Source organism: Dermacentor andersoni, chromosome 11 (genome assembly GCF_023375885.2).
Source record: "Dermacentor andersoni chromosome 11, qqDerAnde1_hic_scaffold, whole genome shotgun sequence".
Classification (NCBI taxonomy): domain Eukaryota; kingdom Metazoa; phylum Arthropoda; class Arachnida; order Ixodida; family Ixodidae; genus Dermacentor; species Dermacentor andersoni.
The window spans coordinates 44,251,301-44,265,931 of record NC_092824.1 but is presented as its reverse complement, the minus strand read 5'-3'; the positions used below and the strand labels follow the sequence as shown (position 1 = coordinate 44,265,931).

General features: G+C 47.9%; 1 long non-coding RNA gene across 1 annotated transcript in view; it reads right to left on the bottom strand.

The window, feature by feature from the left end:
- Positions 1–896: 896 nt before the first annotated feature.
- The window catches only part of LOC140214203 (uncharacterized), a 51,921-nt gene continuing 38,186 nt past the window's right edge, over positions 897–14,631 (bottom strand). The window contains exon 3 of the long non-coding RNA XR_011891125.1: positions 897–1,059. This is a non-coding gene — a long non-coding RNA (uncharacterized lncRNA). The remainder of the gene's footprint in view (positions 1,060–14,631) is intronic.

The window sequence follows — 14,631 nt, the reverse complement described above, 5'->3', positions numbered from 1 at the left end:
AAAACAGCGTCAGTATAGTCTTGGACAAATTTTAGTTGACTCTAGATTTCTTGTTGTCTTTATCATTATCCAGTTATTGTACCCAATTGATAGATCATATACAACTGTGTCAATTGTGCTATGTTGAAGTCACACAAGGTCGTCGTCCACGTGTTTTCCAAGTAGTGGGAAAGCGATATCTAACATGCAATCATTGCACCGTTGGACCATACTCTGCGTGCAGTCCCCTTCACTACCTGAAACCTCATGTTCTGCACACATTTCAAATAATTATACGACCAGAAATAGTATGTCTGTCAGCGACGTCACAAAAACCTTCTCGGTCTGAACCGCTCAAGGAGGGACAACCTGGCCACCAAGCTGCTCAGACCTTTGCTGCCCGTTAATCGGCGATTCCTCAAGTAGGAATGCTTGTTTGCGACATCCTGATGAAGACCTTGTCATTGCTTACAAAGTCACGAGTGAAATATACAAGCGCAGCTTTGAGGTGGAACGGCGCAATATGTGGGACAAGTCAGAGCACAAACAGAATCCTGATTGGTCGGCAGGAAAAAATATCTAGCCATTCCGGATGCTCAACATGTCGTTATAGCGGGGGCGCATGACCAGTAGCAAAAAAGGCACTCGCGCACAGAGGTCTTTGTGACTACGGGCCCTTGTTTCCACAGTGGTGCGAAAACCATACAACAGCGCCACGAAGACCGTTTGTGACCGTAGCCATCGACTCACCAAAGGACCGTTCAGCCTTCCGGAATGAGCCGAGTCCGAAGTCCGCCCTATGTGCAGTGACGAATAGGACGGGAGCATACAGTGTCATAGCGAGACTTGCCGATTGATTTTCCGGGCCGGACAGAGTCACGCACAATGGTCTGAATAAAACATTGGTGTCGCTCATTAGCTTCTTGCATTTATTAATTACGGCATCTGCGCTGTTCGACGGGTGCAGTTTTACTTGTTCAACTTTCTTGGGCCCATCATTCCTGGCAAGAGAGCCGACATCGGGAGCGCCACGTTCCATCTTATCAAACGAAAGATTTCCCAAGCTGCCGTTGGAGCCACCTAGAGAGAGGGAGAACCAAATGTTGATTTTAAAAAAAAATATTAGGTAACCCATGTGGTAACTCTCGCGAGGTGCCTCTATTGATTTATTTACCGAGATATAGCAGCATTCAAAAGAACTGTGCTATTAATATTTATACAACTTTATGGCTGTACAAAGTGGCGTTTGGTACACGTATTGAGATATTCGCGTTTAATGGGCAAGATCCCATCCTTGGTGAGGACCAATGAAGTTTTATTGTTTGCCGAGCTTTGTGGAAGTAAAGACAATAATAGCGGCGACAAATGACACCAAAAAGTACATTAGACAAACTTTCAAAAGTGTTGTAAAATGCTATTCTAAGATTTTTCTCGGCACCACAGGTGGTCGACCCAGTTCCAACTAAGCTTTCCCTCATCCTACGTGTAGTTGGAGCTAGCTGTCGTGCCCAATTAACATCTTTATAGCCCTCAATTAAAGGCTGTCATGCATGGTACAAAGAATGCATATTTTTAGGGTGTAAAAATTCGTACAGTGTACATAGTCGGTCATACAAAAATTACGCAACAGCTGCAGATTGGCAATCAAAAGCTAAACTTTTCTCAATTCTACTTTGTCCTTTTATTTTGATTTTTTTCTGTGCTATGATGGCGCCGTGAAAGCGAGATGTACACACGTACCCAGCAGCCACGGTCAGGAATGTCCTGAGACGGTTCACAAAAAACATCCACTTTAGAAATTCAATCACAATCTGTTGGCACGGCCCACTCAGGGTCTGTAGGTTTGCAACGGACAGCTGATCATACAGCAACAACGAGGGAACACTGTCAGGAAGCATGCAATAAGAATAGGCGAAACGATGTCGGGGGCGTTCGTGCCGCCAGTTACCGCAGCCCCTGCACCAAATAGCGGCCAACTCCTACTTCACTGTCTAGTCAACCAGGATCTGCCGCATTCTGTTGCATGCGCATTATTGTTGTCAGTGACTGGCTGAGCCTTGCGGGTGCCAAAAACAGCTTGAAGCAAATTATCGTGCTAGCCGATGTCGTCCATTATCAGGGCAAAACGCTGCAGGTCGTGTGGAACATCCGCAATCGCTATCTTACCACCTGGGAAACACATTCTGCGGCAACCCCCTTCGTTATGAGCTAGCCGAGAAATTGTAATTTGATAACTGCGTACAGACTTCAAACCGAAGGTAACTTATGGTATCCTCAGCTAGCCGGATCTGTAGTCGGTCTCTCTCCGCAACAGGGGCACAGTGCCTCAGCCTAACGCATCTGAGAACAATGTCCGCAAGCAACTTCGACAGTTATGCCAATGTGGCGCCACTCAAGCACAGACCTGAAAAAACTGGCGACTCCTGCTTTCGCCGCTCCACAAACCGAAGTGGCGGTGTCACGTGATCGCAGCTCAGTGAAATCGCGGAGCCGCTGTACATGTTTTGTTTTGCCTGGCAGTTACCAGCTTATCTTGCCTTTGTTTTGCCGCGCGCTGAGAAGGTGAGCAACTTCGGAGTCGCCACATTCTACATACTCTTGCAGTTCAAGTAGAAGAATTCTATGAATACTAGAAACATCGCAGAGAGTTTTCTCAGTGTACTGAAATGTCTAAATGGTCAACGGAAATGAAATTTCAAAACCACATACGGGCATCTTTTCGACGGTGTGCGGGTATCGTGTCAAGAATGTCAATTGCAAAATTAGCAAAAAAAAAAAAAAAAAATTCCTAAACTAGCTTACGGCAGCATTACACGCCCGGTAATTGCAGTCTCTCTTTTTCAGAACCGTAGGTGCCACGGAGCTTAAATTCATTTAACGCAGGCAAATATATTAGGGTGGACGCGTGAACAACATTTTAACGCTTCCGTATCATGTAGCAGTTTTGCACATAATCACTGAATACCCACCTCCTGTCCATATTAACGAATTCCGCGAGGCGCGCAACGCATATCCGGGTCTGCTCCGTGAACTAAATGAGAGACGTTTTATGTATTTCATGAAAATGATGTACCAACAGCGCAAACTCCACACAATAAGCCGACGAAGCGCTGCGCACTACCAGAATGTCAATGAGGGTGCTGCAAAAGCTGAAGAGTAGTGCATGGATCACATCCGAAAGCCCACTTAAGAGGCTCACGCAAGTGCTGGTTAACTCAAGGCTCCTCCACCGTCTACCTTTCTTGCCGACCTCACAGATCCAGCTGCACAAACGTGAGTGTTGATCAGACGTGATTTCGCATCGCTACAGGGCTGTCGACGTCCGCCTATACATAAGAACTCTGCAGAACAAGTATACTGGTTCCAATAGGTGGCTTCGCTGAACCTGCACTGCAAACCCAAAATGAGCGCCTCAGTCTCTCATGTGGGAAGATATATAAGAAAATAAATGGCGCTTTGACCCGGTGGCCTTCCGGAAATCCTACCCGCTTCTCCGCCATAGCAAGATATCATAGCGAGACACTACAGCGCTTTTCCAAAAGGGGCGGATGCACCCTCAAAGCGTCAGAATATGATCAGTGGCGAACAAAATAACTGAACTGCTTACCCCGAGAACTTGTCTACATGGACGCTTTGTGCACGCGAGAACGTTCCGACACAGTGGCGCTTTTCGAACTTCAGAACCGGAGAGCCCTTCCTCACTAACAATCACAGAAACATGCTGGCAAGCTGAAACAATTGAGGGGTGCGCCACCTCGGAAGCGTAAACCCACTAAGCACAAAGAGAAAGGTAAAAAATAAAGCTGCTCACGTCTCCACAGACTTTCAGCAAGTTATCTGAATGCTCCGATAATGCTTTAGACATTCGCCAGCTGTATCTTTAGCGAAGTCTCGCAACTTAAACAACAATCCCTCTAGGTAAGAATTCATTTGATTCCGGGACCAACCGACATGGCTGGATATGAGCTAGCTCGAAGCAAACCGCAAGTTTATCGGCCCACACCTACGAAGTCAACTATGAAGCCAAGCTTCGGCACAAGCGAAATCAAAAACCTACTATAAAGCAAGCAGAAAGACAGTGCGCGACCACCAAGATCAACCCAATTCTAAGAGGTCCTACTCAGAAAATTTCAAACGAGCAGCTTTGCCGAAATTCCAGTGCCTCACAAGATCTACGTGACCCGATTTTCTGGCCTCGGTTGCATCCCTGCCACACTCAAGCAACCACGACAGATACCCTCAGCATGAGCCAAATTTTTTTGACAAGCCCAGAAGCTTTTATAAGGTGAACTCAACATACTCTAACCCACTTACAACAAAATATGGTCGAAACAGCCCACTCAATGTTAAAAATCCTATAATAGAGCCCGACTCACCATCTAGCGCAACCTTTGCGTTCAACCGCCATGCCCTCCCCGGCAGCAACGGGTCTTTCAATCTAGCCCGTTATAACGAAAGTATTTTTTACACAGTGGTGAAGCTAGCTGATAAGGGATAGCACGTGGAAGACTGCCAATAAGAGTATTGTTTACTCATTCATCCATTCATTCGTCCATTGAAGTAGTAGCTTAGCGCAAATAAAACCACGGACACAAGGAAGACAGACAAGGACAAGCGCTAAGCTACTACTTCAAGTATGGACAACCAACTAGCCCAACAGTCCAATTCGTCCAAAAAGGCCAAGTGTGAATGTACCCGAACTGTCACTCCGGCCTCATTCTTTTGCTTGCACTTCTTCTTGCTGGTCTGCTGTGGCCCGTCAGACGGCGTTTTGCGTTTGCATTATATGACCTTCATCTACAAGGGTAAAAATTTGGTTATCAGGCAGCGCATCTCTCCCGTCCTTTCCCTCCAAATTTTATTTGCGCTGTTCCCCGTTTCAGTGTTTGGCGCTCAGGGTGATGATCAGGCAGACGTGAAGGTATGGCAAGTTATTAAACTGTGGCCAGGTGACCTCTTCATCAACAGTGGCTTCAGAGAACAGGCCGACTTAAGGGTACATTATCACAACGAACACAAGCAGATGTTGTGAGCGAATGGACTCGTATCGTAAATGGTACGGAAAAGTGAAATCTTTTATGTGGAATTGATCATAAATAAATATATATACCTATCATAATTTATCATACATACACGCATATCGGCCTGCTCATGGGAGTGTTCGCGCCTATTCCAGTGTCAGCCAATATCTTCTGGGGGTTACAACTGCGAACTCCTCGGCTTACGTCTTGAAATGATAAGAAAATTTAATGTTATTATTACTGCAGTAAAAGTAGGTTAGCTTTACAAATCCCTCTTTCCGAAAACGACGGCGATATTTCAACGCCAGCAGCAAACATATTAAATAATAATGTTGTAGTTTAAAGTTATCTGTGCACCACCTTTAATGGGCCTGAGTTGCAAGTCACCCTTTAAAAAAGTTAACTTCGTAAGAAAATGGAGAATGTAGCATGCTTATCTGTGCAGAGCAGAAAACTCTCCTTCCGCTCAATTTACAAAATGTCATTAATCCCAATGGCAGTCGTGAACCCTGTTAGGCCGTAACCTCCCTTGACCTCAGTTGTACCCAGCAATTAGGCAACTGGAAACTTCGTGTTTCTGGAACTGTTGTACACTTCAAGACGTTGCGTATATTGTGAAGTGATCGTAGAATGCCCTCGTTCTGCCCGGCCCTCGCTATCGCTCCACTATTCTACAGCAAAGCTGTATATAGCTAGGATCCCGATATTTTCGCGTCCGTCGGCAAAAAACTATCATCGTCAATGGCTCAAGCACCATCAGCCTTAAGTACTCATACCCATTTAGGCGAGTAAAAAATATGCAATGGCTCATAGCCCCGTAAGGCCGAGGCAACAAGCCCTGAGCAAAGCGAAGCGAGTGGTGCTTACATGCTTTGGAATCGTGCATAAAACATACGGACAGCATGCGTTTCAATAAAGTCACAAAGCAAGCAACCGAACCAGTTAATTGATGATGATGATGCGCTCGTGATAGCCACGCAAAGCACGTAGCGTTCCCCCTACACGTTTCCCGGTAAGGATTTCGGTTACCGAAGCTGACAATGTGACGGCAGCTTGCGACGGGAGGTATGACGTCCATAGCTTTTACTACACAGGGTGTCCCAGTTAACACGGACCAAGATTTAAGATAAACACAATACCTCTAGAGAAATTGCACTGACTGTTAGTGGCAGCAGCGTGTACTTACAGCCAGTATTTTTTTTCCGTCACGAAGTATTATTAATAATTGCTTTTAATTATTAACTGTTTAATTATTGCTTGAATCGCAAACATGTCCATTAGAATGTTGTAGGGCGCCTTGAATACCCTCTGAGTCAAGCATTTATTTCGTGCGGAAGTGTGCCTGCTTCTTTTGTTCCGAGAAATAACAAAAGCCCTTGAAATACGCGAAATATGAAATAGATGCGCACTCACGCGCCCCTGCTTAAGCGCCTCCAAGCAACTTTTGAAACATATGCGGCTACATTCGTTTATCACAGCATTTTACAAGCCTTCGTCATGTAGGATGGCTCGAGGGGTTTCGCGACCTACTTAGCGTGGTGCGATAAGCGTCAGCATCTGCCGACGCAAGAAAGTTGTAACCCATAATGAGGCACTCGGTATAGCCTTAACGTTCGCTTGTCATGTAACAAAGCTACAAAATAAATACAACCAATTTTAAGGAAAGGGCGCGCCAAAGAGCACGGAGAAAAAAGGCAGCTCTCGGAGGAGCAGGAAAGAACTACTAATGAGTTTATTTCAATAAAAAATAAACCAAAAGCACGTAGAGAGTCTCAGTCGCTCACAAAGAAAGATCCAAAGGTGCAACTGGTTTAGCCATTTACCCTTCCTGTCTCTTCAACTCCGGAAAATAGGCGAAACGTAGCAGTTTTCTACCTATTTCTACCTTGATCGTAAGCTATCTTTATACAAGGATAGCGTGACATGAAGATGCGTTAAACAGTCCAGTTTTACACCAGTTTTGAGCGGTTACTTTGCACGGCCACTTATAGCATGTGCTCAAACATGTCACCGTCTGAAGCCAATGCAGTACTTACTTCTTTCCAACACTTGTGCTGTTGCAGCTTTGACCGACGACGTTGGAATATCGCGGCAGACTCTGCTTATTCTTACCTTTAGGGCGTCCGGTGTGGTAGTTTCGCTGCTTTACACGCGATCTTTCACTTGTCGCCGTAAGAGGAAGTCCAGCGGTGGCATGAGCGGCGACCTTGCAGGCCAGGGTTCAGGTACGTGCCCACCAATCCACTCTCAAGGAAAAAGTTTGTCAAGCCACGCTCGAGGCCGACTACTATTATGCGCAGGAGAATCATCGTGTTGAAACCACATGTTCCAAAGTTGCGCAAGTGGAACGTTCCAACAGATGTCGTTGACCGGGACCTCGACGATGTCGTTGACGCAGTCTTGCGTCGTTAGTGTACTGTCAAAAAAGACGGGTTCGATAATGTTGCCCCAAAAAATACCACACCACACATTAAACGACCACTGGTATTGGTGCCGTGTTTGTGCCAGCCAGTGGGGATTCCTATTACTCGAGTAGTGCACGCTGTGAAGATTTACTTGTGCGTCTCTGGAGAAATTAGCCTCATCGGTTTCTTCTTCACCTTTCGTGAAAATTCAATTGGCAGTCAAGTCTGTTTTCCAAACCTCGGTCAACTTTTCAATAAAGATGTACATGGTACGGTTGCATATGACCTTTTTTTTAATATTCGCATATGACCTTTTTTAGCTTCGCACTGACGTCGCGTACACTACCGTGAGGGTTAGCAGCAAAGAATGCCAAAACACACGTTTCCTCTTCTTGAGATACGGTCGCAGTACTGTGTCGCTTTCTTCTGAAGCTACCCATCTCGGAAAGCACTTCGTACGTTCCAAGTATTGTAGACGGACTAGGGCGCCCTCCACAGTGCCACATACGGAATATCTCGGCTGTCTTCCCCTTATCGCTTCAGCGTGAATTCTCGTGATGGCTGCGCTTTCACTCGCGTCGATCGCCAGTAACCATTGTAATGAGTTTACGCTTTCTCAAAATTCACCTGAAAGGTTAGTTATGAGCGCATAGCACGTTTATTTTCTGTGATGGTTCGGCGATTCTCGCACCCGTACGCCTAACGAGACGCGTCCGCGTAGCAACAGCCGGATGGTTGCTAATGGAGCGTCTTGGCTTGGAAACGTTTGGCACGAGGCGCCAGACGGCGCCCTGTTTGATAACGTTTTCTTAATATTTGTGCTTCCGTAAGGTAAACTAGAAGACTTGAAACGGCATGCACCGTAACGTCCCGCAAAGGTGCTTACGTTTACCGTACGTAAGACGACAAAGGCTATTCTAAAACTGTCTATTATCTACGCACTGGCATGCTGTCCATACAAATCATCAAAGCGCGTTAGATGGACATAGCCTGCGCAAGGTTTGCTTCTATTGCTAATGGAAACAAAAGGAACATATGTTCCTGGTAGCCCTGTCCAGAGAACAAGGTGAGTACCCAAAATTAGTCCCAAGTACGCCGTCATGGTTTCGAGGCTTCAAAATCCCCCCTCCCCCACTACGCATCCACTACGTTTATCAATGCGTCAGCGGAGCGTTCTCATGATGCCGCGACGATCCTGTAGCGTTAAGCCCTATATCAAGCTGCTGCCGCTAGTAAAGCCGTGTATCCGTGCCTATTCGCTTGGGAGCGCTTGAGTAGCGGCGTGCGAGCGCGTATCTATTTGGTACTTTGTATTTCTCACGCATTTTTTTTTTCTCCGAAAAACCAATGAGCCAAAGCTGGGCACAAAAAATGCGTTATTCGGAGGTTATTTGAGATGACCTACAACTTTGTAATAGGTACGTTTGCGATTGAAGCAATACTTCATATTTTCACTAATTAAAAGCAAAAATATAACTACTGCTTCGTCATGAAAAAATACTTGCTGTAAGTGCACACGACTGCAACTACCATGAAGTCGGTACGATTTCTCTAGAGCTCTGTGGCTTTTTTTTATTACTCTTGGTCCAAGTAAACTGGGACAGCCGGTTCAACATGACCGGCCTACCAACTGATTTCAATGCTCTTCTAGCACCACTTTGGGCGGCGGCGTGCTGTCAAAATTATCATTACTCCCATTCCCCACCATTACTCATGTTTGGCATTACTACCATTACTCTAAAGCCATGAAACATGGCGTAATCCCCCCAGCAGTTGTAGTGGTGGTTTTCAATAGCCTCGATAGACGTTCACTTTCACAGGGCCGGGATGGCAAGTTTCATGCATGCTCTCAGCGCGCTCGCCTGCCAGAGATTGCCACCAGCACATCTCCTGTTTGTGAAAGCTTATTTCCCACGAACCTTAACTGTTCGCTCTGTAATTGTACGCGTGAATTTATAAGCCAGTTGGTACACATTTAAAACAGAAAAAGCGAGCAATAACCAAAACTCCAAGTTCCGAACGCCCCCTCGAAGCTGTGATCCAAGCCCGAACCACGAAGACAACACCAACGTCGCCTAGAGTCAGCGAGCTAGCCGCAGGCTAAAACAACTGCTACTGTAGTACGGGCCTACCACTACTGCTAGCGTAGTACGGGCCCGAGAAGGCCACAGTAAATAAGGCCAAGCCAACAACCGCAATGGCAACCCAGGCGTCCCCCATCGTGCTGCTTGCAGGGGGAACGTATGTTCCCCTCTGCGCCCGTGCCAGGGCATCGCAACACTGCAAGCCCCAGGGAGCCACCGATCTGCCGCGGATCGTCATTCGAAGACCCGAACAGTTGGATGGAAACGTGAGAAAAGGTCGCTGCGTTGAACAACGGGAACTACGAGGACCAGCTGTGCCATGTCTGGTTTTCCATGGAGGACGCTGCTCGAACGTTATATTAGAATCGAGAGTCAGCCCTCATGACACGGGACCTATTATGCCGCACCTCCTTGAGCACCTCAAGGAGCGTCGTGCGAAGAGAAAAAGCCGAAGCTCTGTTAGAAGCCTGCATGCAACTGCTCAACGAAAAAAATCGCAATTTTCACGCCGGACATAACTCGCCTGTTCAGACACACCAGCCGCGACGTGCCACAAGAGAAAAAGTTCGCTTTTGAATTAGGGGTCTCGAGCAAGAGCGCTTTGTTGGATTGATGCGTGAGCCACCCAAAATTGTCGCTGAACTTGTTTCCGAGGCCAAAGCCATTAAGGAGACGATCGATATACGGAGGAGGTAATACAAACACCGAACGCAAACCGCAAACTGTAGTGACGTTCAAGCACCCGGCCCCGGCGACCAGCACAAGATCATCAGAGCGATCGTTCGTCAGGGAGTGCCTAGGCTCTTTCCAAAGTCACAGCCTCAAGTAGCCTCAGTCGCCGACATGATCAAAGAAGTTCAGCGGTCAGTTGGAGTTCCTGAGTTGCAACCACTATCACGGCAGCCCCCACTGGAAGCGATTACATACGCCGCCAGGGTCACCCGCCGCCAGGTTCCCCCTGGGCGCCAATACCAGGACTCCGAAACACTGCACGTCCGTCACCACCACCAGCACGCCACCATTGGCACGCCAAACAGTCGGTCATCATAGCTTTCCTGGGAAGACCGGCGCATGGCAAGCTCCGGACCACATCCCCCTCTGCTACCATCGTGGACAAGCCGGCCACATCTACCACCGATTACCATATCGTCCGATGGGATTGCGAGCATTCAGCATGAACCCTGAATGTTTACTCCGATCCATGAAGTGACGTGTACGCGTTAAAGATGGATTAGTATGCCGAACAAAACTGAATTTTTTTCTGAATAGCCTCAGGTTGCCCCATTCCGAAAGGAATAAAAGATGGCTGCTGCCGATCGCCCAGGCACTGGTTACTCGCACCTGCCGGAGAGCATCGGCTTATTTTCGTATAATGAAACTTTCAGTGTGGCGGTGTAAAGTTTTCGAGCCCTTTCAGCACGTTTACGACCTCGCTCTGCTAGCTCTTCTTTGCTAAGAATCCGCTTTAGTGGTATATTAAACTTCCGTTGCACGCACCCGCGATTTTCGACCAGCCACCACAACCTAAGTAAAGAAAAGTGGACCAATCGCAGGCGGCGCCACAACCCTTTTCATCCGGTTATCTATATTCAGTGCGCTGGCTCGGCCCCATCGAAGCCCTCTCCACTTGAGCGCGCTCCTCACCCCCTAGAAGCCAATTACAAACGAAGAACCACTCAATGTAGGCAATTTTTTTCGTTTTGAAAGCTAAGAAAAGTTACCTTTAAACTAATAAAGCATTTGAGTGGGCTGTTGAGGCAACGTTGCGGGTCAGCGCCCGATGCTTGCATCGGCGGTTACGCAAATTTGACGTCAGGAGATTGGAATAAAAACATATTAGAATAGTTTTACGTTGTAGGGCCCTGGCCCGACTGTCATAGAACCCAACGGGGACGCTCCCGAGTAAGCAACTGCAATTTTGACGTCCCCACTTTCGTCACGCCAGCCTTGGCAACAAAAATTTTGGGCAAGTGAGCAGGCCTTTTGTTAACCAGGTGGTGTTGGCCGGGCCCATGACAATGATAACAACCACGTGACATCAGCGACTCCATTGTAGCTACCCAAACGACTTTCCCATTCGCCGTCGCCTGGTCGCTACCTTTCGCCGCACTGTTCACCTTACACTGGTCGAAGACGTGACCGATCAGTTAGACCGTATCCGGAAAATTAAAAGCAGCAACCGGTGAAGATGCGGCTGCGGTTCATCGAAATGCAGAAGATCCCCTGTTGCCGACGACGAAGCTTCACGATCCAACTCAACGACCAGTCAACGACACGCCGCCTCCCAAAGGAGGCCTCGAAGCCAAGACTACGCCACCTACAGTAGACTTGACTGCCAGACGTAGCAGCAGGACAATGGGACAAACCCTTCACCCGACGCCACGACGTAACGGCAATGCAAAACGGAGAACCACCGACCTCGACATGATTCTCTACAGCCTTTAAGTCAGCTCTTGTAGACACAAGAACCGACTATCCTATCACCACTGGATCATTCGCCCCGAAGTTGAAAGTGAAGACTGCATTGGACAGCCCTCAAACGCCGGCAGCCGGAGAGCAATGCCAAGCAGAATCTGCTCGGCAAGAATTACCGTTCATGACCGGACCTACCCTGAGAGCTTCGTTATTTTCCAGCTGTGCTGGTGCGACGTCACTCTCGGCATGAACGACACGGCGCAATCGTCGACCTGAAGTTAAAGTCGATAACGCTATCTGAAAGCCAAGCGACGCCGTCGAAGAGCTCTGTGGTTCACCATGCCTTGAGTGTGCTCGATGATGAGGTCAACATTCCACCTCGATCCAGTATCAGACTTTCCGTCGAAGACGAAACCACCACAGACCTAGAACGCGTCGTTGAGCGTGATCAGCATCCACTGCTCGGCCGTGAAATTTGCGCAGGAACAGCAAGTGCTCGATTGAATAGACCACAAGCCAAAGTGGTGTGAACAAACTTCAGCCAGGAGTACAAACACATTTCTAAGGACACAACGATCGCTTACATCAAAGAAATTGTGGACACCAGCATAGCATTTGTCCTCTGAGATTATGCCGGATCTACCTCGCCGGTCATAGTTCAGTAACCAGACTTCGGCATACATTCAAGTCTGCCTATGATTAACCAGAAACAACGCAAAAGTCTTCGACGATTAAAGACTGCTTTTTGACGTGATGAAGGATTCTACCAGCACCAGTCCCAAAGCACTTCCTAATAACATAGCAAATCGCTCCACCACTCCGCCAGAGCCCATATAGAGTTTTGACAGGAGAACGTGAAGCTATAAGGTAACGGGTAGATGAAATGCTGCGCGACGACATCATCCAGCCACTGAAAAGCAAGTGGGCATCTCCTGTATTCTTCGTGAAAAAAAGGATGAAACCCTACGTTTCTGCATCGATTATCGCCGATTGGACAAGATCACAAGAAACGCCGTGCACCCCCTCCCACGGATAGATGACCCATTGAATCGGCTTTGCATTGCTAAGTACTTCTCGTCGATGGACCTCAAGACTGGCTGCTGGCCCATAGATGTCGATGAGGGGATCCTGAGAAGACCGCTTTCATTACGCCAGACGACCTCTATGAGTTCAAGGTCGTGCCATTTGGGCTTTGCTCGGCGCCTGCAATGTTACAACGCGTGATGGACACGGTGTTAGTAGGCGTGAAGTAGGAAACCTCTCTCGTCTATTTGGATGACGTCGTCATTATCAATGGAAATTTCGACAATACCTTAGGCGGGTTTAGGCAGTGCTAGAGGCGATCAAGTCATCTGGACTCACCCTGAAGCCGAAAAAGGGCAGTTTCTCTTAGGAAGAACTTCTCTTTCTAGGCCATGCCATCAGAAGTGAGGAGTCCATCCTAACCCACAGAAAATCAATAAAACTTGGTGCTGGGCTAGTTGGTGATGCATTCTTTAAAACTGGTGGTAGCGCTAAAAGGGACAAACACGCGGTGAAACGACGACACGACGAGGAAACGCACTTAACATTACGGGGTTCCCTCGTCGTCGTGTCATCTTTTCACCATGTGTTCGTCCCTTTTAGCATTACCATCACTTTTAAAACAAAGACCACAGAACATAGCTGCCTTCGCTAGGTTCCCGCGATCCCTCGACAGGGCAGTGCACAGATTCCTTGGCCTGTGTGCCTACTACAGGCGTTTTCAAAGGCGTTTTCAAGAATTGCGGAACCCTTAAGCAGATGTCGATTACAAGTAGCAAGCGTCGCAAGCGGAAGCCTTCCAATAGTTTAAACGACTGCAGTAGCACCAGTACTCGCCCACTTCGGCGAAGACACCGACACCGAAATCCACACCGACTCAACTAGCCCAGGCATTGGCGCCATCCTAGTCCAAAGAAAAGAATGATTTGAAAGGGTCATTGCCAACACGTACCGATCGCTTTCGAAAGCGGGAGCCAATTGTTCTACGACGGAAAAAGCAGGTTTTTCCATCATATGGGCTACCGCGAAGTTCAGTACTTAACTGTATGGCAGGACCGTCAAATTCGTAAGCGACAAGCATGCTTTGCGTCGGATGGCAGACTTAAAGGAACCTTCCGGACACCTCGTGTGATGGAGTCTCAGCCTCTATGAATTTGACGGAACCGTCACCTACAAGTCCTGACGGAAGAACTCTCATGCCGACAGCCCATCACGCGGCCCCACTAACCTTTCTCCGCGAAACGACAAGGATGGCGACACTTTCCTGGGTACAATAACAATAGACGACTTCGCCGAACAGCAGCGAACAAACCCGCAGTTAAAGGCCTTGTGGAGTACTTAGAAAGCAAGACCGACGTTGTCCCCAGGGTATTTCAGCGTTGACTGTCATTTCCCTTGTAAAACGACATCCTCGTAAAGAACTTCACCCCGTTCCGCGCAAACTGCCTTCCCCTTGTGCCTTTAGCATTGTGGCCGGAAATTCTGCACTACCTACATGATGATCAAACAGCCGGGTACCTCCGGTTTCCTCGTACGCTCACAAGGAGACAAGTATTATCGGAAGCGCCACGCCCGCGTCTCACTGTCGATGCCGTAATCAAGACATGCGGAAACTACTAGCGACGGGAGACACCCCAAGCAAGGCCAGCAGGATTGCTACAACCAATCGAACCTACTCGTCAACCGTTCCGACAAATCGGAATG